Raw genomic sequence first — 25,223 nt, 5'->3', positions numbered from 1 at the left:
GGTTCTAGGCGCTTCAGTCTGGAACCGCGCGACAACTACGGTCGCAGGTTCGAATCCTGCCTGGGGCATGGATGTGTGTGATGTCCTTAGGTTAGTTAGGTTTAAATAGTTCTAAGTTCTAGGGGACTGATGACCTCAGATGTTAAGTCCCATAGTACTCAGAGCCATTTGAACCATTTGAACAACATTGGCGCTCTTCCACCCAACGCCAACATCCGCCTTCCGACACTGTGGTAGCACAGCTTCAACCATGCAACCGACAGTGGACAGGCAATGCGGAGATCGCACCTGGGACCCGCCACGATGCCGTGATTGCTAATGAGGGCAGTCGACTCGCGCAGCACAGCTCGGAGGCGACGCGCCGTACTGACGCAGTGCCTGCCACCGACTGCAGTATGACAAACGATAATGAAGAATGGTGAGACGATTCGTTCCCTCCTCCTTCCCATTAAAAACTTAGTCATGTCTACGCCCAGTCAAATCGGATCTGAGATTTGTAATTTCGTTTTGGTTTGTGTAAACACCACGAAAATAAATACATTTCTTTCATGTTTTCATCATATAAGCAATCTTTTATATCCATACATTATTTGTACCCTTTGTGTCTGATCTCATTTAATTATTGATATCAATTAATTGTGGGCTCCTAACGTGCGGCAATCTCATCAGTCATCTGCTCGTCATTTATCGTCCGACAGGAGAGAGAAGAATTCACACATCACTACATTTTTGGCGCCCAACATGGGGCGACCTCATTGGCAGTGTTCACCAGTATCTGATGTCACAAAATAATTTCTCGAGTTCACTAAAATAGAGACTGACATCTTCCTCTCATATAACAAAAAATCTCTTTTACTAGTAGTTGGTGAAAGTGGGCCGGTTCTTCTGATACATGATAGCCGCAAAAGTCGTGTTGACAACAGATTGGTGGAAGTGGCCATGGGTGCCAATCTTACCATTCTAAAACTTCCATTACATCTTTGTATGTTTCGTTCCTTGAAGAACACTCGCAATGCAAAACTTGTTCAGTGGCAACGTAATCACCTGAGCGTGAAAATTCCAAAAAGTTTATTCTCGCAACTCGTAGGAGAAACCTGCTTAAATGTTCAACCTAACCCTATTATCGGTGGTTTCAGGAAAGCTAGAATTAACTGTCTTGATAATAATGTAGCACTGAGGGACAAATATGACGTCAGGGCACTGAAACATTGGGAGATTATAAGAGGAAGGCAAGCGAAGGACCTGAAGCTGTTACCAAACATGGAGAAACAGGCGCTGGCCCAAGTGAACGTGGACCACCAGTTCTCCAGCCACGTAACGAAACTGTGGACTGTGCTGCTTCCTTTGACGAGCTTCTTCTTTAGATAGTGAAGCATATTCCAGAAGAGACGGGGAAAAGGAGACTTGTTGCTGCTGGTGCGGAATTTATACCATCTGTCGAGGTTGCTGTTCTAAGTGAAACCCTGACGTAGGAGGGATGTAAAGCAAAGATAGAACAGAAGAGAAAAACAAAAGCCAACAAGAAGCAACGATTAGATTCTGATTCGGTTGAGAGTACTCTGTGTTCCCAGTAGCAGAAGCCCCCAGTCCAGACATATCTGAATTACAAAATCAGATTACTGAGGAAGAAAAAAAAAAGAAGAAGAAAGGATGGATACTAAACTCTTTTCTTCCACTGTGGATATAGGGAAGTGGGTGCTAGTAAACTCTGCAATGAAGAACTGCAAACATTACATCGGAATGGTTATCATGAAGAATGGAGAGGACTCTTCAGTTGCTAAATTTACGAGAAAAGTACCATCTAGGCTTACTTTCATCTGGCCACAGTTAGAAGACATCAGGTATCACAGAGTGACATTCAGATGGTTTTGCCAGAACCAGTTGTAGGGAGGAGAGGAGAATTGTTTGGTGTGCGATTTTCGAAGCTCAACACGAATTGAAATCACGTCACATTGCACTCTTCTTTAGTAAACATTTCATAGCTTGGATAGTAATTAATTTATTTGGATGAAATGAACATATTACTAATCAGTGAAACATTCGGTGTGCACTTGCTCCACCTACATTCTTATACCATCAATTTATAACCTCTCCCCAGTTTCGCACCGAACTTTATTATTTGCACATGCTGAGGCTTAAGTTATATTTAATTAATTTAGCATAATATGTAATAGCTCATCTTCATGAAACTCATTGTTATGCCCTTCCGTTCTTCTGAAATCGGAAGACAATACTAAATGATAACATTTCGTTTCACAAATACTGGATTTTATTAGTTAAAACACCCCTTTCGTAAATCAACATTTATAAACACTCAACAGAAATCAAATACTGTGTGCCATTACACCTACATACAGCCACTAATCTCCAGACTCATTACTGAGCAACTGTCTCTAGCCTCTTGCACACGCGATGTCAACTCATGGACTCCAACACTCGACTTTCACTCACCCACTTGCACACTTTTGACTGCACTGCAGTCTTTGCTTTATTTTATCATCGCTGCATAGTGCATGATCGATACTATTTAAGTGTACTGTACCCTTACATATCCCCATCAAAATAATTCTTTTATATGATAAAATATAATGGTGACATTAGATTTGAATATTAAAGTTAAAAAATGTATTGAAAAACAAAAAAAAGGAAAGAAAGTAAAATTTAGAATTATAAAATTACAGCAACTAATCAAAACTATTTGCTTATCAATGCAGAAACTCAGTTCATTAAGAATAATCCTCATTTGAGTCCCAGATTATAAAATTTGTTTATATTTGTATATGGAAAATAGCACTGGAGAAATTAAAGTTAGTATCATTTAATTACACTGAATTTGTCAAATTATATCAATCAATCAATCACTAATTAGCAACAAGATAATTCAGGTTAATAAGAAATGCTTGTGCGTACTGTATCATTTCATTGAAGTAACATGGCAACATGAAACCCAACGCTGTTACATCCCATTGAAATAGCATGTCTAAATGTGACACATCAATAACAATTATTTATTAGCATGTTCGTAAAATTTATTGTACTGACTTAAGTACTAATCATTTTCCAGAATGAGATTTTCACTCTGCAGCGCAGTGTGCGCTGATATCACTAATCATTTTACTGTCACTGTATTGAATGAATAGAACATAGGCTAACCGAATAAATGTGATTCAAAAGTAAACAAAATAATAAACAGACCATTCTAACTACCACACAATTTTCACAGGAAAATATACTACTACTATGCCACAAAAATTTCAACTCCTAGGGACAGCATATTTTGAGAATATGATGCTATTAGATTTTGGCACACAGTTTACAGGTTTAGAAATAGACAAAATTTGACAAAAAGTACATACCTTGGAAAGTAATCCATAAACAAATAATCACATTGCAAAACGCTTTGTTATGTAGCATTTCATATCTAATTACTCTCCTTTAGAGCCCTGCCTATATGTTGAGTCGTAAATCACACAAACGCACTGGTTCATGATGCACTGGGCTGTGGCATCGACGCCACTGCGGTTACACCACCACAATAACAACAACACTTTCACTGGTTACTCTGCTTTTTCACTTTCCTATATGACGTGATGCAAAATACACGTATTCGTAGCTTTCGATGAATTATAGGGCTGTGGCATCGAAGCCGCTGTGGACTGAAGACTCGTTGTCTATGCAAATGGGGGAATTGTAGTAACGGCGTCATAGCAACGACTCCCGCGCCATGAAGCTAGTTGATCAACTGGCCGCTGACGTCAGCATCTCATGGTTCCGCGTTCCACACAGCTCGCCAACCTGACAAGCTAGCGCAGCGCTGGAACAAGCGACGGTCACCCTGCACGCTTGGTTCTCGTAGGGGTTGGCAGAACCACTGCTGCAGCAGCGACAAGTGACGACTGTGCTGCGCGCTTATCGCTTCACGTCGGTGGCTCCATGTCGGCTCACCAACATATAAACACAAAAGGTAATTACGACAGTGAGGAAACAAAACATGCACTGCGTGTGCTCGCGCCAAGCGAGCCGATTATTGCTTATGGACATGACTCTGACTCAAACACTGTACAGTGTTTTCTTAACGGCACAAAATGTGTAAAACTGATTGCACCTAACTCACAGTAGCTACCTACTACTGTGCTCTATAACTAATTCACAGCCGGCTGCGGTGGCCGAGCGGTTTTAGGCGCTCCAGTAGGGAACCGCGCACCTGCTACGGTCACAAGTTCGAATCCTGCCTCAGGCATAGATGTGTGTGCTGTCCTTAGGTTTAAGTAATTCTACGTTTAGGGGACTGATGAGCTCAGATGTTAAGTCCCATAGTACGTAGAGCCATTTGAACAATTATAACTAATTCACAGCCGGCCGGTGTGGCCGAGAGGTTCTAGCCGCTCCAGTAGGGAACCGTGCGCCTGCTACTGTCACAGGTTCGAATCCTGCCTCGGGCATGGATGTGTGTGCTGTCCTTAGGTTATTTAGGTTTAAGTAGTTGTAAGTTTAGGGGACTGATGACCTCAGATGTTAAGTCCCATAGTAGCTACAGCGATTTGAACCATTTTGAACTAAATCACAATAGCTACTGACTATTGTCCATTTACTTTCAAACAGGCAAAATTACATGTTCACAAATAACGCAACGTTCACTTTTTCACAGAGCACCTCTTGTCTTGCAACACTTCTTCCAAATGATACAGTTTAATGTTTTCTACGTGTTGTGTTCTATGATACTGACCAGACAGCACCATTTCAGTTTCCAATTGCTCTACCTATATTCGTATACCATCAATTTATAACGTCTCCCCAATTCACACCAAATTTAATTATTCGCACATGCTGAAGATGAAGTTACATTTAATTAATTTAGCATAATATGTAATAGCTCACCTACAAAACTTGTTGTCATTCCCTTATGTTCTTGTGAAATCTAAGGAAAACTACTGAATGATAACATCTCCTTTCACAAATACTGGATTTTATTAGTTAAAACACCCCTTTTGTAAACCAACATTTATAAAGACTCAACAGAAATCAAATACTGTGTGTCATTACCCCTCTCGCACACCTGACATCCACTCACTGACTCCAACACTCGACTCTCACTTACCCACTCGCACATTGTTGACTGCACTGCAGTCTTTGCTTTATTTTACGACCGCTGCATAGTGCATGATCGATACTACGTATGGGTAGTATATCCTTAGAAATTGTGCGGATTTATTAGCCTGACTGTGCAGATAATGATGTTGATGATCATGAAGAAATTAAAATTATCCTGACATTAAGCCGTTACTGAAGTTACACGAAAATCACTTAAGCAATATGCTAAATAAAGTATGTATGTACAGGGCTATTACAAATGATTGAACCGATTTCATAAATTCACTGTAGCTCCATTCATTGAGATATGGTCACGACACACTACAGATACGTAAAAAAACTCAAAGTTTTGTACGGCTGAAGCCGCACTTCAGGTTTCTGCCGCCAGAGCGCTCGAGAACGCAGTGAGACAAAATGGCGACAGGAGCCGAGAAAGCGTATGTCGTGCTTGAAATGCACTCACATCAGTCAGTCATAACAGTGCAACGACACTTCAGTACAAAGTTCAAGAAAGATCCACCAACTGCTAACTCCAGTCGGTGATGGTATGCGCAGTTTAAAGCTTCTGGATGCCTCTGTAAGGGGAAATCAACGGGTCGGCCTGCAGTGAGCGAAGAAACGGTTGAACGCGTGCGGGCAAGTTTCACGCGTAGCCCGCGGAAGTCGACGAATAAAGCAAGCTGGGAGCTAAACGTACCACAGCCGACGGTTTGGAAAATCTTACGGAAACGTCTAAAGCAGAAGCCTTACCGTTTACAATTGCTACAAGCCCTGACACCAGATGACAAACTCAAACGCTTTGAATTTTCGGCGCGGTTGCAACAGCTCATGGAAGAGGATGCGTTCAGTGCGAAACTTGTTTTCAGTGATGAAGCAACATTTTTTCTTAATGGTGAAGTGAACAGACATAATGTGCGAATCTGGGCAGTAGAGAATCCTCACGCATTCGTGCAGCAAATTCGCTATTCACCAAAAGTTCACGTGTTTTGTGCGATCTCACGGTTTAAAGTTTACGGCCCCTTTTTCTTCTGCGGAAAAAAACGTTTCAGGACACGTGTATCTGGACATGCTGGAAAATTGGCTCATGCCACAACTGGAGACCGACAGCGCCGACTTCATCTTTCAACAGGATGGTGCTCCACCGCACTTCCATCATGATGTTCGGCATTTCTTAAACAGGAGATTGGAAAACCAATGGATCGGTCGTGGTGGAGATCATGATCAGCAATTCATGTCATGGCCTCCACGCTCTCCCGACTTAACCCCATGCAATTTCTTTCTGTGGGGTTATGTGAAAGATTCAGTGTTTAAACCTCCTCTACCAAGAAACGTGCCAGAACTGCGAGCTCGCACCAACGATGCTTTCGAACTCACTGATGGGGACATGCTTCGCCGAGTGTGGGAGGAACTTCATTATCGGCTTGATGTCTGTCGAATCACTAAAGGGGCACATATCGAACATTTGTGAATGGCTAAAAATTTTTTTGAGTTTTTGTATGTGTGTGCAAAGCATTGTGAAAATATCTCAAATAATAAAGTTATTGTAGAGCTGTGAAATCGCTTCAATCATAACCCTGTATGTGTCCCACAATTTGAGTACGATATCACAGTTCTTTTCATTTACATACACTTTGAGTTTAATCTAGTCAAATTGTGGGGTGCACTTACTCCATTAAACCTTACAGCTACCCGATGCGCGTGGTTACATTGTCATGGCTCTTCGAACAGTATTTGCAGTTCTCATTAACAGAACTGCTATGCACAGTCCTACCAAGTTTTCATGAGAACGGGTATAATTATGTAATGTGTTTTCGAATGTCTCTGCAGCTTGAAAATATCGAAAATATAAAATGTTAACAAACATAGGAGTTGCGTACGGAGGACGCAATACGCTCTCGGTTCCTGCGCTGTCGTTATCTCCACTCGAAGCACAATTGATGAGGAACGAGAGAGAGAGAGAGAGAGAGAGAGAGAGAGAGAGAAAGCGCTAGCTAGCTACAATTCAGAGGCACCTAACGGCAACGACCTGAATCGAAATTTTGTAACTGGTGCCAAAGTGCCAAAGTAAGCATTTCTATTCTGTACATAAGTTAAAATTGATCCCCCGTTTCTATCTTCATTTCTGAGGAGGATACAGTCCTCTGAAATCGGATGAGTCTTTTTTTAAAAAAACCTGAATTTTACCTTCTGTAATCTAGATTCCGCTAGAAAAGAGATGTGTCCCGCAATAAAACCATGGAGCAAGAACTACAAAAACTACACTTTATTGAAAATCTTGCATTATTGTACATATTTTGAATGGCGTATTTCCAACACTGTATAATCCTGGCAGCTTAAACGCCTCGTATCAGATATTTCATAATCTGTTCTGTAGACGACTGCGGACGAGGGGACATCTAAAAGTATGTTGCACATGTCGTCCCGCGCTAAGATCATTGGACAACAAGAGCTGCTTTTTGTCAAAGGAGAGTGCATGTTCCGCGTTCCCAGCAGACACATTTCTGTTGGATTACGGATAACAGGTGCATCAGTATGTAATTGGAATAGTGTGGCAACTGGCAAAGCACCCTGAAGTTGAAGTACGCTGACGGTACGATACTTCGGGGCAAAACGTCTGAATTCCACACAGACTCCCCGTTAATTTCTGGTGGTTTATGAGCCAAATTCAATGTCGCAACCGGTCGTAGTGAAATGGTGTCAACAATTTGACCAAGGTCGCACAGACGTGGAGGATGCCAATCGGATTGTCCACATCTTGTTCCATGCCATTTCCATCTTTTCAGCAAGCTAAAAGAACGTCTAGTGGGAGAGAGATTTTCCAAGGAAGTGATCCTTCTCCGAGCTTTTCCCGGACGGTAGAAATCCACTCCTTGGTCATGGTGAACAAGAAGCAGATTTGTACAGTGAGGAACTGAATGACTGGTACAACGTCCCCACCTTTGTTTACAGAGGCTTTGTGACAATGTTGAGAAATAGTGCATGGATATGTGTCACTACGATGTACAGAGCAGCATTCAGTGAAAGTTACTTCGCTTGCCATAATAACTTTCTGAAGTCCCCTTCTACGAAGGCTGTTAAGAAACTGAGGTCCGATACGTAGCGAAATGGAAACCGCTATGAAAATGAAAAATATTTTATTTGCAACAGTTAGCTACACCTTCCAGCAACTTCTCTACATAGTCGCCGCTCTGGCTTAGACATTTGTCGTAGTGATGTACCAACTTTCTAATACCCTCGTTATAGAAGTCAGCCGCCTGTGCTCTCCGCCATTTCTCTACGCTGGTCTACGGCTCGCTGTCTGAGCCAAAATGTTGTCTGCATAGCCAGCGGTTCATGTGAGAAGAGATGGAATACACAGGGAGCCAATTACTTCCCACTGAAAATTCTGGAGGAGTATCTTCATTGCATCTGCAGAGTGCGGCCAAGAATTGTCATGGAGAAAGAAGTGCATGACAGTTGTCCGGGTTGCATGACATCAGGCGATATCTCTCACCAAGCCCTCATACTTGGCGGGATACACTATTTTCTAGACATCTTTACGTGCTCACTCTGCGCTCAGAACTGAAAACAGCGACACGACGCGATTGACGGGCGTGCTAGAGACTCTGCCCAACACATTTGTGCTAAGCTTCATCGGGTTTTCCCTGCGGTTTCTATTTCGCACATGATCCGACCTTACTTTCCAATTAGTCCGTGGTTATTTTAGAAAGTTTAGTTCTGTTATTTCAACTAGTTTCTGTTATCAACCCTCTTCACAGTAACTGTACATAGCCAATAAGAGCAAAAAACAAACCGAAATTCAGACAGTACGTTCAAATTTAAATGTGAAGTTGTACAAACTGATACCAAAAATCAGATATTTCTTACGCATCAGGTCAATCCTCTACATAGAAAGACTATTACTTCAGCCTAATATCTCATCACAACCGCTGAACATGAAAGTGAGAACACTCATTACGTTTTTTAGCTAAAAAATGGATACTAAAATGATTATACTTTATTACAGACATCTGGTAAATACACAATGAGGGGATTTCCTACAATAATCCATAATCAAGAGAAAGTCCAATGCTAGTGTATTAGTTGCGAAGCCACAGTTATCACACATTGTAACACAACTAGTAAGCAAGTCAAATCACCTTCAAACTATCAGCGTTGAAAGTCTTAAATGACTGTGTTTTTAGTTACAGGGTTATTACAAATGATTGAAGAGATTTCACAGCTCTAAAAAAACTTTATTATTTGAGATATTTTCACAATGCTTTGCACACACATACAAAAACTCAAAAAGTTTTTTTAGCCATTCACAAATGTTCGATATGTGCCCCTTTAGTGATTCGGCAGACATCAAGCCGATAATCAAGTTCCTCCCACACTCGGCGCAGCATGTCCCCATCAAAAGCATTCGAAAGCATCGTTGATGCGAGATCGCAGTTCTGGCACCTTTCTTGGTAGAGGAGGTTTAAACACTGAATCTTTCATATAACCCCACAGAAAGAAATCGCATGGGGTTAAGTCGGGAGAGCGTGGAGGCCATGACATGAATTGCTGATCATGATCTCCACCACGACCGATCCATCGGTTTTCCAATCTCCTGTTTAAGAAATGCGGAACATCATGATGGAAGTGCGGTGGAGCACCATCCTGTTGAAAGATGAAGTCGGCGCTGTCGGTCTCCAGTTGTGGCATGAGCCAATTTTCCAGCATGTCCAGATACACGTGTTCAACCGTTTCTTCGCTCACTGCAGGCCGACCTGTTGATTTCCCCTTAGCATCGAGAAGCTTTAAACTGCGCATACCATCGCCGAATGGAGTTAGCAATTGGTGGATCTTTGTTGAACTTCGTCCTGAAGTGTCGTTGCATTGTTATGACTGACTGATGTGAGTGCATTTCAAGCACGACATACGCTTTGTCAGCTCCTGTCGCCATTTTGTCTCACTGCGCTCTCGAGCGCTCTGGCGGCAGAAACCTGAAGTGCGGCTTCAGCCGAACAAAACTTTATGAGTTTTTCTACGTATCTGAAGTGTGTCGTGACCATATGTCAATGAATGGAGCTACAGTGAATTTATGGAATCGCTTCAATCATTTGTAATAGCCCTGTAGTTTAAGTTAGTAATGATTCATTATCTGGATTTATAATCAGTAGAGAGAATATTTTAATTAGTCATTAGCAAAAATCTGTATACTAATAGTAATAATCTATGTTACCTGGCAGAGGGTTCAATGAACCATCTTCAAGCTGTCTCTCTACCACTCCACTCTCGAACGGCACGCGGGAAAAACAATCACTTAAAATTTTCTGTGCGAGCCCTGATTTCTCTTATTTTATCGTGATGATCATTTCTCCCTATGTAGATGCGTGCCAAGAGAATGTTTTGGCAATCGAAGAACAAAACTGGTGATTTAAATTTCTTGAGAAGATCCCGTCCCAACGAAAAACGCCTTTGTTTTGATGATTGCCACTCCAATTCGCGTATCATACCTGTGGCACTATCTCCCCTATTTCGCCATAACACAAAACGAGCCGCCCTTCTGTGAACTTTTTCGATGTCATCCGTCAGTCCCACCTAATGCTGAACCCACACCGCACAACACATTAGAATATGGCGGACAAGTGTAGTGTAATTAGTCTCTTTAGCTGATATGTTGCTCCTTCTAAGTGTTCTGCCAGTGAATCGCAGTCATTGGATTGCTCTACCCACGACATTATCTATGTGAGCTTTCCAATTTAGGTTATTTGTAATTGTAATCCCTAAGTATTTAGTTGAATTTACAGCCTTCAGATTTGTGTGCCTTATCGCGTAATCGAAATTTAGCCGATATCTTTTAGTACTCATGTGAATAACTGCCACGATGCTACGTCAGGCGGGTGTAAAATGCATATGCGCAACGGAAAACACTGAACGCTGAAATGATGATTTGGCCCTCACCGACTACCCCCTGAAGCAGATGTTACGTTCTCTTAATGCACTTTAACATATAAATTACAACCTCAACATAAATGAATGATTAAGGCAACTAATACTACTAAATGAGAAACATTGTTTCTCACTACACATTTATTGTAGATTAAAAAACGACCCTTTATATTACAATTGTCTATATTTCCTGACTAAAAATTGCTGGTCAATTGCCCAACTCTGCACCTTTTTATGGCCACGTGATCTGACATAAATAACGCGAAATGACTAACATCATCTACGTACCAAACCCTAGAAGGCGCCGGCCGCGGTGGTCTAGCGGTTCTGGCGCTGCAGTCCGGAACCGCGGGACTGCTACGGTCGCAGGTTCGAATCCTGCCTCGGGCATGGGTGTGTGTGATGTCCTTAGGTTAGTTAGGTTTAAGTAGTTCTAAGTTCTAGGGGACTTATGACCTAAGATGTTGAGTCCCATAGTGCTCAGAGCCATTTGAACCATTTGAACCCTAGAAGGCACTACTTTCAAAGATGATTTGCGGTTGTGTGGAACCTCAGTGGAAATAAAGCAGCGTGATCACAGCTGTTTAGCTTCATAGCCCTAATAAGTCGAAGCAATTAGCAATATCACCGTATGTACTGCGTCCGGTTCGTCGGAGTGATGGTTCTCGTATACGTCTGCGACGATGGATGAACTCAAGCCACAAAATAAAACTCTTTCAAACACTAGGACGGCAGAAGGTGGTCCTCTGACTAATATATTGTAATACTGTCTTCTCCTCTCTGTGTTCTACCGATGAGAAATGCGAATTCCCAGCCTCAAGGACGGGGTTGAAATAACGTCTCAACCTAAGTACATGCAGAAGAAGTGCTCTCAATCACTGAACGCTGCGTACTCAACGATGACTTCCGACCTGGAGGCGAAGTCCAGAATCGTATAAGTTCGTAACAGTACAGTGCCTAACTGCTCTAACTATAAACTCTCCTGAGAGCAAAGACAGCAAGTCCATGTACCAACAAAGCTGATACTGAGCGACCGTCAGACACGGGTGCTGAAAAACATAAGACCTCTTCTCTCCACCGCTGGCTTCCCAGCATGACTCGGCTCCCCTCCCACGTAACTGCAGAAGGCGAATCATATTCTCGAAACCCTGGAATATTCTCCCTCTCTACCGATTCTTCCGAACGCCGACCAACCATATTTTAGTCTTCTGTCGTCCAGCGCGGAAGGTTTGCGAGGAAATACCTACACTCATGCAATGGTTCGCTTCTGAGTAAAAATCCTTGGAAATAACCCAGAGTGCATGATTTCCGAGATGACGCTTCCTCGTTCCTCTCAGCTGCGTCCAAGATTTACAGAGCTTCTGGTTACGCTTGCGGCCTAGCTACAACATTGGCCAGCCGCCGCTGCATTGTGTTCCCGCGCCCAGGTGTCCGTCTTGGCACTTCCTGTGTCAAGCAGAACCACCATACCTGTATGGGCCTTCCACCCAGGGCTTGAGTTCCACCTGCTGGCGTTCCAACCTCTACTAGTAAAGGTAGTCATTCATTACGCCATTTTGATAATAAAGACACTCCATCACCTTTGATGCTAAAGCGTTAACAATTATTTACAAGGCGTATGTCACAATGTCAGTCTCTTTAAATATTCATATATACGATGTACAACTGTAAGCAGGCTGTTTATGTTTTCTTATTGATAACGCCACGTAGCGCTCTGTATGAAAATCACTGGCTGTGCTGTGTGCAGTCTGTGGCTAGTTTGCGTTGTTGTCTGCCATTATGTTTTCTTATTGGTAACGCCACGTAGCGCTCTGTATGAAAATCACTGGCTGTGCTGTGTGCAGTCTGTGGCTAGTTTGCATTGTTGTCTGCCATTGTAGTGTTGGGCAGCGGCAGCTGGATGTGAACAGCGCGTAGCGTTGCGCAGTTGGAGGTGAGCCGCCAGCAGTGGTGGATGTGGGGAGGGAGATGGCGGAGTTTTGATAATTTGTGATACTGGATATTATGAACTGCTATATATATTATGACTATTAAGGTAAATACTTTGTATGTTCTCTATTAAAATCTTTCATTTGCTAACTATCGCTATCGCTATCGCTTCCGTAGTTTGAATCTTTTATTTAGCTGCCGGTAGTGGCGCTCGCTGTATTGCAGTAGTTCGAGTAACGAAGATTTTTGTGAGGTAAGTGATTTGTGGAAGGTATAGTTTAATGTTTGTCTGGGCCATTCTTTTGTAGGGATTTTTGATAGTCAGATTGCGTTGCGCTAAAAATATTGTGTGTCAGTTTAAGCTCAGTCCTGTATAAAATTTTTCTAAGGGGACGTTTCACAACCTATCAAATATAACCTAATTGTGGTTGTAAAAAAATGGTTCAAATGGCTCTGAGCACTATGGGACTTAACATCTGAGGTCATCAGTCCCCTAGAACGTAGAACTACTTAAACCTAACTAACCTAAGGACATGACACACATCCATGCCCGAGGTAGGATCCGAACCTGCGACCGTAGCGGTCGCGCGGTTCCAGACTGAAGCGCCTAGAACCGCTCGGCCACTAGAGGCCGGCATTGTGGTTGTAGATCACGGCAAAGTATGTAGATGAGTGCAATTCGGTTTGGTCATCTGATGACTTTACAAGATGGTAAATGACAGCATCATCTGCAAATAATCAAAGAGGGCTACTCAGATTGTCTCCTATGTCGTTAATATAGGTCAGGAACAATACAGGGCCTATAAAGCTTCCTTGGGGAAAGCCGGATATTACTTCTGTTTTACATACGAATTTCCGTCTATGACTACGAAGTGTGACCTTTCTGACAGGAAATCGTTAATCCAGTCGCACAACTGAGGCGATATTCCATAGGCACACAGTTTTGTTAGAAGACGCTTATGAGGAACGGTGTCGAAAGCCTTCTGGAAATCTAAAAATATGGAATCAATTTGACATCCCCTGAAGAGTTGTGTTTCGCAAGAACGATATTTTCTGAATTCGTGCTATGTGTCAATAAACCGTTTTCTTCGAGGTACTTCATAATGTCCGAATACAGTACATGTTCCAAAACCCTACTGCAAATCTACGTTAGTGATATGGGCTATAATACAGATGATTACTCATATTCCCTTTTTTTGGGTATTGGTGTGGCTTGAGCAATTTTCCAGTCTTTGGGTACAGAACTCTCTGTGAGCGAGCGGTTGTATATCATTGCTAAATATGGAGCTATTGTATCAGCATACTCTGAAAGGAACCTGACTGGTATATAATCTGGACCGGGCCGGCCGCGGTGGTCTAGCGGTTCTGGCGCTGCAGTCCGGAACCGCGGGACTGCTACCGTCGCAGGTTCGAATCCTGCCTCGGGCATGGGTGTGTGTGATGTCCTTAGGTTAGTTAGGTTTAAGTAGTTCTAAGTTCTAGGGGACTTATGACCTAAGATGTTGAGTCCCATAGTGCTCAGAGCCATTTGAACCATTTTAATCTGGACCGGAGGCCTTGTTTTTATTAAGTGATTTAAGCTGCTTTGCTACACCGAGGATATCTACTTCCATGTTTCTCATCTTCGCAGTTGTTCTTGATTGGAATTCGAGAATATTTACTTAGTCTTCTTTGGTGTAGTAGTTTCTGAAAACCGTGTTATGCTAGAAAAGTACATGACAAATGCGATAAAGGTACTTGGCAGATCTATAATAAACTAATGCAAAAGATACAAAATGGTACTATCTCAGCGAAAAAATGTAAAAATGAGAAAATTGTATAATACATGAGTATAGTGACATACTCGTGTACGTACAGACAACGAAATTATGAAAGGTGTGAATAGCATCATTACATTATGGTATGATACACTCCTGGAAATGGAAAAAAGAACACATTGACACCGGTGTGTCAGACCCACCATACTTGCTCCGGACACTGCGAGAGGGCTGTACAAGCAATGATCACACGCACGGCACAGCGGACACACCAGGAACCGCGGTGTTGGCCGTCGAATGGCGCTAGCTGCGCAGCATTTGTGCACCGCCGCCGTCAGTGTCAGCCAGTTTGCCGTGGCATACGGAGCTCCATCGCAGTCTTTAACACTGGTAGCATGCCGCGACAGCGTGGACGTGAACCGTATGTGCAGTTGACGGACTTTGAGCGAGGGCGTATAGTGGGCATGCGGGAGGCCGGGTGGACGTACCGCCGAATTGCTCAACACGTGGGGCGTGAGGTCTCCACAGTACATCGATGTTGTCGCCAGTGGTCGGCGGAAGGTGCACGTGCCCGTAGACCTGGGACCGGACCGCAGCGACGCACGGATGCACGCCAAGACCGTAGGATCCTACGCAGTGCCGTAGGGGACCGCACCGCCACTTCCCAGCAAATTAGGGACACTGTTGCTCCTGGGGTATCGGCGAGGACCATTCGCAACCGTCTCCATGAAGCTGGGCTACGGTCCCGCACACCGTTAGGCCGTCTTCCGCTCACGCCCCAACATCGTGCAGCCCGCCTCCAGTGGTGTAGCGACAGGCGTGAATGGAGGGACGAATGGAGACGTGTCGTCTTCAGCGATGAGAGTCGCTTCTGCCTTGGTGCCAATGATGGTCGTATGCGTGTTTGGCGCCGTGCAGGTGAGCGCCACAATCAGGACTGCATACGACCGAGGCACACAGGGCCAACACCCGGCATCATGGTGTGGGGAGCGATCTCCTACACTGGCCGTACACCACTGGTGATCGTCGAGGGGGCACTGAATAGTGCACGGTACATCCAAACCGTCATCGAACCCATCGTTCTACCATTCCTAGACCGGCAAGGGAACTTGCTGTTCCAACAGGACAATGCACGTCCGCATGTATCCCGTGCCACCCAACGTGCTCTAGAAGGTGTAAGTCAACTACCCTGGCCAGCAAGATCTCCGGATCTGTCCCCCATTGAGCATGTTTGGGACTGGATGAAGCGTCGTCTCACGCGGTCTGCACGTCCAGCACGAACGCTGGTCCAACTGAGGCGCCAGGTGGAAATGGCATGGCAAGCCGTTCCACAGGACTACATCCAGCATCTCTACGATCGTCTCCATGGGAGAATAGCAGCCTGCATTGCTGCGAAAGGTGGATATACACTGTACTAGTGCCGACATTGTGCATGCTCTGTTGCCTGTGTCTATGTGCCTGTGGTTCTGTCAGTGTGATCATGTGATGTATCTGACCCCAGGAATGTGTCAATAAAGTTTCCCCTTCCTGGGACAATGAATTCACGGTGTTCTTATTTCAATTTCCAGGAGTGTATTTACATATTAACAGTAGTTACAAATAAAGATCAGTTTAAAAGGAGCCTGAAAGATTTACTAGTGGCCAACTCCTTCTACTCCATTGACGAATTTTTAATAGAAACAAATGATGTATATATTCATACTATTAGTATTGTTATTTCAGCTTAAAAAAAAAGTTGACATGTTCGACATCCACGAGGATCTCCTCATCACCGATCTATGAAACGAAAAACTACTCTAATCCATACGTTGGTAATAAATCGTATTATCATATAGTTACATAGTAACAGCTTCTGGATACAATTGTGGGAAAGATTACAACTTCTGTAAGTGAAAAACATAATTCGTTTTAACTGTAATACAATTGGCTAGTACAGAAAGCAAACTAAACTGTATCATAAGATCTAAAAATAAATTAAAATTAAATTAAATTAAATTAACGTATAGTCTTGTATTAAGTCGCGCTATGCATTGTAGGCAAACATTTATTTTAAATGCTCACAGTAAATGAGAGTGGGCGCATGGTGAGGTGCTCTGCACCTGCGTCTTCCTTGCTCTGCTGAACACAAGGCGAGGCCCCTGGGCCTTCTGTCGTCACAATAGGAGCTGGAGGCTGGGACGCCCGCCTTATCAGACGTCGGTGCGGCTGCGCGGATGGAAGCGCCCAACGAGGCTCCATCTGGGGGAGCGCCCAGATAGCGGCACAGTACACATTGTGCTCCAGTAGGCGGTTCCTTAACTTCACCTGTACTGTGTAACCACGGGGTCTCCGTGGAGGGAAAGTAATGAGCACACAGTACGTGTCCCTTATTGGGTCAGGATGAGACCAAATGTCACAAGTGAAATGATGCGAGGTAGGGATCATGAAGACAGTTGCAAGGTCGTACTGTAAGAATGCAGAATCTCGCGGCGGTAAAATTGCATAAAATGTTCTCAGGCTGCCAGCCGCGTAAAATGTTTGCAAGGCAACTAGCTTCTGATGAAGTACTCCTTGGATATTGTCACGTGTTATGACTGCTGATGGGCTGCTAGTATGCTGTTACATATTCTAGCAGCCGGCTATGGAGTCTCTGGTACTAACGGTACGGCTATGCATGGTGCTGTAAAATTCGCCTTACAGACTTCTAGGACTTGCAGGAGCAAATATTATTTTGAATTTCAATCCGTGTCCGGAAACAAACCGTATCCGTGCTACAGTCCGTAGAAAAAATGTTGGTCATGCTATCACTTTCACAACTAATTTATGAGGCGTGACCCAGTACATCACTGGCTTTACAATTCCACTTATTAACAACCAAAGAAACAAAAAGGAAACTTAATCGTAGGGGAAAATCGGCTGCCATTAGTGACTGTATCTTTTGGGGGTAGTATGGATGCAGTTGTCTGTCCTGCATATCAAAACAGACGGTGCTCAGAGCAACATACACTACACCCGCAACTGTTCGTGTACATATTAACAGGTTCTCTTCGACGTGATGCAGTAAGCTTTCTTCCAATTCGGGTGTGCGGCATCTCCTTGGTACACCGCAATCACCACTGAGGACGGCGAAGATACCCTTTCCCGAAGCCGTTGCGTAATTGTGACCAAAAGGGTATGCTGTAATATCCACGACACTATGTTCTAGCACAAGATGTTAAAACGAACTAAGTGAACAAACTTCAACAAATATTATCGATACTACGTACAAAAGGACTGTATCGTGTAAAAATGACGATAATTATTTGATTCTTTCTGTAATAATTTAATTTCTGTGTGAATTAAAATTATTATCAGAGAACTACACTCATGGACAACGACAATTATATTTTTTTTTGTTATCTGTGATAACTGTGATTCAGCTGTTCTTCCTGTGTTAACCGATGAACTGTCAGGACGTGAGACGTGTGAGGTCTGTAAAGAGAAATCCTGTAACTGTATATTGTTAATTATTATTTGAAGAATAGAGTCGCTATTGTCCAGACGTAGATTTGTATGTATTTCAGTTGTAATCCAATCTAATTAATATTTTTAGGGTTATTTTTCAGCTCCGCAATTAGGAGCGCAGCCATTACCGCTAGTAATTTACAGCGGAGTTTACTAGTAGCTGGTACAAAAAATATGTCAGTATTTATCATTGAAAATTATTTTAAATGCTAAAGAATAGAGACAAAAGGCTTAAAGTGTTTTATCTAAATACATTACCTTGATATAAAATAAATCGACAACAGCAATAGACCAATTGACTATCGTCTGTCTGCCGCCATCTTAGCAAAAATATCTCCGCGGCAGTTTTGAATCGAGAATTTTAACAAACATAAATGTTGTTAGATATAAATGAATGGAAATAAATGTGCACAGGTGGTCCCGAATATACTTTAAAAGACACAATTCAACTCAGATTGAATCTTTAAAAATAGTGCTCACAGCACGTTTCGTAATATTAATTTCTTATTTGCTAATGTATGAAGCCTAATTATTTCGGACGATTTACATGAAATATTTTAATAGGATACATACGTCAGTGTTGTGCGCGGGTAGTATTTTGTGACTAAATGTTCCTTTTGGTAGAGAAAAGTGCTTCCATCTTAAGTAACAGTTGTTTAAAATCTGATAAATGATATGCAACTTAATGCCACTCACACGACTTTACAGACAACATTTCTACAACGTTAAGTGGAGACTTCTTTAGCAGAGTGACAAATATTAGCCGGGATAATCATTTCTGAGATCAAACGAATTGTTACGCTGTCAATAGGTAACTGGTTTTATATATTTTTTGATCTACCTGAAATATCATTTATAAGTAATTAAAGTCACTAAATACTATAAACTGGTTCCGCCACAATGCGATGGAGTCAGACGTCGTGGATAACGACAGTGATTAAGGCGCCCAGCAGTTCCTTCATTACCGACAGCTTCGTCGTACTGAAGGATCTTGTCAGCGTATTCTGCAAACGCGTACGCAACCATGTTACTACAACACTCACAGACTCGTGAATGAGGCTCGAATTAGGTCACACAGGTAGGACTGATGTCAAAGGACATCAATGGATACGACGTAAGCACCCCCCTCCCCCCCCTCCATCACCATGGCTACCTTGTTGCATACCTAACCAGCAGACATGCTTTCAAATCGCTGTACCACAGAAACTCTAAGTTTCCGGACATGGATTCCAGCCCAGGATATTGTCTATTATCGCGTAATTTTAAATGATAATAAATGATTGATTGAATAACTCATGCAACCATAACGGTGCCGTTATTCTTATTGTATGAAATAGTTTTGAAAAATAGAAACAATGAATCATTTCCCTTTTATGTATGTTAAAAGCCACGGCTGATTTTTCTCGGGGTGCTATCACCAACAATAGCATACATATTCAAACGTGAAGACACCCGTCCTACTCACGAGGGATTAAAATCTTTTTTAACTATTACGCGATAATACATTTAAACAATTCTTAATTTTTTTTCTGAGGGGCTGGAGTTCTAGAATAGCTCTCCTATGTGCGATGGCAGAGAAAGAATTTATTGTTATTGTTATTAATAAAAACTGTACCTCTGGCCTAATATGAATTGAAAAATATTGCAGGACGCCTTTTTCAGATTATTAAAATTATTCTTTTCACACTTTTTGTGTTATATGACTGTTGTAAGAACGTATATAATTTTTGTCATTAATGGCGTCGCTACAACAATGAGCCCAAACAGAAATGGCCAGGGCAACTTTTTATTATTACCTACTGAATCATATACAGGATAAGTACTAGCTACTCACAAAAAACGCACTACAATTATTAATCTCATATGTATTCAACAAAATTATATTACTACTACAAATAATTGTATCAGTTTCAGACCGTGAAAATTTAACGTCCGTCAGTGAGGATAGCAGAATCGACAAGACAATGAAACAAAAACCACTTCGTAATCCTGATAGCACAGATAACTCTTCTCCATTTTTAGGTCTCTGCAATTTATTTCTACTATTTTTTACCAGAGGCAATGTTATACTATTCAGTCCCCACTATAAGTCATAGAGGGTTGTATGGGGAATTTTACAGCACACTGGATACAGGGTGAAGCAGAATTCCACCGACAAACTTTCAGAGATTATTCAGTGACACGCTCTGTGGATTTTAGTATAAAGGACCTATGACCTCCGGCGGCAGGTTGCAGAGTAATAATACACTCCTTGAAATGGAAAAAAGAACACATTGACACCGGTGTGTCAGACCCACCATACTTGCTCCGGACACTGCGAGAGGGCTGTACAAGCAATGATCACACGCACGGCACAGCGGACACACCAGGAACCGCGGTGTTGGCCGTCGAATGGCGCTAGCTGCGCAGCATTTGTGCACCGCCGCCGTCAGTGTCAGCCAGTTTGCCGTGGCATACGGAGCTCCATCGCAGTCTTTAACACTGGTAGCATGCCGCGACAGCGTGGACGTGAACCGTATGTGCAGTTGACGGACTTTGAGCGAGGGCGTATAGTGGGCATGCGGGAGGCCGGGTGGACGTACCGCCGAATTGCTCAACACTTGGGGCGTGAGGTCTCCACAGTACATCGATGTTGTCGCCAGTGGTCGCCGGAAGGTGCACGTGCCCGTCGACCTGGGACCGGACCGCAGCGACGCACGGATGCACGCCAAGACCGTAGGATCCTACGCAGTGCCGTAGGGGACCGCACCGCCACTTCCCAGCAAATTAGGGACACTGTTGCTCCTGGGGTATCGGCGAGGACCATTCGCAACCGCCTCCATGAAGCTGGGCTACGGTTCCGCACACCGTTAGGCCGTCTTCCGCTCACGCCCCAACATCGTGCAGCCCGCCTCCAGTGGTGTCGCGACAGGCGTGAATGGAGGGACGAATGGAGACGTGTCGTCTTCAGCGATGAGAGTCGCTTCTGCCTTGGTGCCAATGATGGTCGTATGCGTGTTTGGCGCCGTGCAGGTGAGCGCCACAATCAGGACTGCATACGACCGAGGCACACAGGGCCAACACCCGGCATCATGGTGTGGGGAGCGATCTCCTACACTGGCCGTACACCACTGGTGATCGTCGAGGGGACACTGAATAGTGCACGGTACATCCAAACCGTCATCGAACCCATCGTTCGACCATTCCTAGACCGGCAAGGGAACTTGCTGTTCCAACAGGACAATGCACGTCCGCATGTATCCCGTGCCACCCAACGTGCTCTAGAAGGTGTAAGTCAACTACCCTGGCCAGCAAGATCTCCGGATCTGTCCCCCATTGAGCATGTTTGGGACTGGATGAAGCGTCGTCTCACGCGGTCTGCACGTCCAGCACGAACGCTGGTCCAACTGAGGCGCCAGGTGGAAATGGCATGGCAAGCCGTTCCACAGGACTACATCCAGCATCTCTACGATCGTCTCCATGGGAGAATAGCAGCCTGCATTGCTGCGAAAGGTGGATATACACTGTACTAGTGCCGACATTGTGCATGCTCTGTTGCCTGTGTCTATGTGCCTGTGGTTCTGTCAGTGTGATCATGTGATGTATCTGACCCCAGGAATGTGTCAATAAAGTTTCCCCTTCCTGGGACAATGAATTCACGGTGTTCTTATTTCAATTTCCAGGAGTGTATAATTACAGTTTATTCAATTTGATGTGTGAAAAATCTTCACAACAGTGAAGAAACCAGTAATATGCAGCAACTGTAACGTACATCACACACTGCATAGTAAAGTAACAACCCTCACACGAAACATTATACTGTGATGTGGTTGTCGTCACTGCGAGAATGGCTCAGCACAGGGTCATTTCGCCGGTCTTCCACTGCATTCAGTGAACTCATACACAAGTTGCATACCGGCCAACTCCTCATCGGTAACCTATCCATACAGCTGTGTACAACTAACACAACCCAAGACACAAGCTTGAAGGCGTAGGGTAAAAAGGACACCACTGTTGTCAATGGAAACAAGACACACAGTTCATACCCGTCGACATTTGCACTGTTGTGCACTGTTTTCAGTGCATTACGGATACAAAGCGAACTGAGGCAAGAAACCAAACGAAATACAATCATGCTGCCAGAGACCGTCGGTCACTTATGGCAAAAAACCAAACGTATCGTTGAACAAATGAAAATTTGTCGGCGGTGTTCTTTTCTCACGCTGTATTTGGGCATACGTTAACATCGAGTTCCAATTGGAGGATATTAACATTGTGACAGCCCCATTAAATACTAGTTGTTTACTTCGATACGTTGACGAACGTTCGTCATAGGGCCCCGCGCTAGTGAAAAACGTAACGAGTTCCTGGAACATCTCAAGAGCTTTAACAATAACATCAAATTCACTATTGTAATATCTACTCCTATATTTTATTCAGAATCATATTCGAAACAGCGTTGTGTGTGGAAAACGAATGAACATTCTCATGATATTAAAAAAAAGGACTTCATCGATAGTAAAATAATAAATAATTATTGTCAATGACATAATTTAATATTCTGTAAGAAATTGTATCTCAGACAATACCCATGGAAAAAGATAATGAAAATCTCAATCTTTTGTTTTCTATGATTCTTCTGGAATAATCCTTCTTGTTCGAAATGTTTTTATCAATTGGATGTGACTCATGTCTCGTAACACAGAGGTCTGTAAAAACCTGTATTATGTTGTTATTTAATATTTGAAAAATAGAGCTTCTGTGTCATTGAAATGAATCTTCTTTTTTTTGAGTTTTATTTCATTATGATTCTCGTCCTACATAAATGTTAAGTTTTTCTGATCAGCTACAAAGAAGTGCAGCCGTTAGCGCTATTGTTCTACAGCGCGGTTTATTGGTAAATGCTGAAAAATAAGCGATTAACATTGAGAAATCTTTTTGAATGTTAATGCGTATAGTAAAGGTACAAGAAAGATTTAATATGTATTATTTGTCAGTAGTAAAACAGTGCCTAAATGAGATTCGATAAGTGATTGTCTTACGTTAGCCACCATATTAGTGAAATATTGCAGCGGCAGTTTTAAATTGAAGTTTTGAACAGACATAAATGTTGTTGGTCATTATTGCGATAATAATTGTGTATTGGTCGCCCAGAACCCACTCTGAGGTAATAAATTCCACTTAGATTGTGAATAATCTTTAAATATAACGAACTTATGTCTATGCAAACAGCATATTACGTGATAAACACTGTTATCTTCTGATGCATGATGCCCTGTATTTCATAATAACTTTTATGAAATGTTTTGACAGGAAAAATTACACTAGTGTTGTGTGCGTGTGGTATTGTGTGACAAAACTGTTCATTTTGCTTAAAGTAAAGTGTTACCACCTCAAATAATAGTAGCCGTAAATTCGATATAGTATCTGCAACTAGTGATGAGACTATTATGCAACAGCACTGAAAATTACTTAAAATCATTACTCTTGTTTAGTTCAGATTACTTATCATACATTTAGCTTGTTTGCTGGTTATATATGATCACTTTTGTGCATGAACTTAGTGCCATTTACATTGCTTCACAGACCACATTGCTACACGTTCCCAGGTGAAAATTTCTTTAGCAAAATAACGATCACTAGCCGGGAAAAGTAGGATTAAATAAAACCTTATGTTACATTAATAATAAGTAGCTGGTTTTGTTATAGTCTTGCTGAAATAGCACAATATATACGATACTCGACACACCACGGGAGGAAGAATAAAACGAAAGGCGCCCTTGACGCCCTCTCCAGCCACAAACCCTATGGATGCTTTGGCCACAGCGGCTGCAGAAAACCAACGGACATCGATCTGTATTTGCACGCCACCAGCCTTTGGCTATGTCGGCACCCTGCACAGCAGCACACTCACTTATGCAAAGTCTTTAGAAACAACTGCTGCATCGACCACTAGTAGAACGACCACCAACAAGACCAGCGCGGAGCAGGAAAAGACATTTCCAATTTCAAACGCGCATGTTGCACTGGTTGTTGCTCTGAAGAGAGCACGCCCGGCTGTGGCCACCACATTCGAAGATCTTCCGAAGGAAGCTTCATGAGGAATAAGGCGGTCCGGTAACAACTTCCCTTTTCCTCGTAATTCTTTCTGCGCAGCCTTTAATCAGTGATAATTACCTTCCCCTTATGGCCAATCATTTGCTTTTCCTGGGAATTGGCACGTCCCATTAAATCAAATCCCGATTCAGTGACGATGTATTCCCTGATACGTACAAGGGGCATACAATAAGTAAAGCAGTCCGCCGCTTGTGGTCTCGCGGTAGCGTTCTCGCTTCCCGAGCACGAGGTCCCGGGTTCGATTCCCGGCGGGGTCAGGGATTTTCACCTGCCTCGAGATGACTGGGTGTTTGTGTTGTCCTCATCATTTCATCATCATCCAGGAAAATGGCGCAATTGGACTGAGCAAAGATTGGGTAATTGTACGGGCGCTGATAACCACGCTGTTGAGCGCCCCACAAACCAAACATCATCATCATCAATAAGTAAAGCAAAACTTTTCTTTCCTCAAATGTGAAAAGCTTGGTTGATAAAGTAAGAGATTCTGGGAGGGGACGCCAACTGAAAAGCTTCTGCTTATGTGTCCAATCTACACTGTAGTAAAAAAATGGGAAGGAACTGTTAACCAGAACTCAGGAAGAAGTTGTGATCTAAATCACAATAGATTTATTCATTATTAACATCAGAAGACATCAAAAATGACGAAAGAAACACAACACAAACATTTTTTATTTAACAAACGCTTTCGGTAACATGGGGTCTATGGTGTACAAAGTGATCACCTTGCGGTCGACACACAACACTAACCAGAACACTAATCGCTTTATCTGACTTCATACTCGTGAGTCCAGGTTACGGCACAAAACTACACCACGACCAAGCATCTATACTATACTATTCAAAAAGGAAAAATATGGTTCGAAAGAAACGGGTGCTGAGAAACATATATTAGAGCCTGCGCCGCAGCGGCGAATACTTTACCCTCCTGCTGCTCAAGGCGGCACAGCA

The sequence above is a fragment of the Schistocerca cancellata genome, chromosome 7, assembly GCF_023864275.1.
Source record: "Schistocerca cancellata isolate TAMUIC-IGC-003103 chromosome 7, iqSchCanc2.1, whole genome shotgun sequence".
NCBI classification, from domain to species: Eukaryota; Metazoa; Arthropoda; class Insecta; order Orthoptera; family Acrididae; genus Schistocerca; species Schistocerca cancellata.
This window is presented reverse-complemented; position numbering follows the sequence as displayed.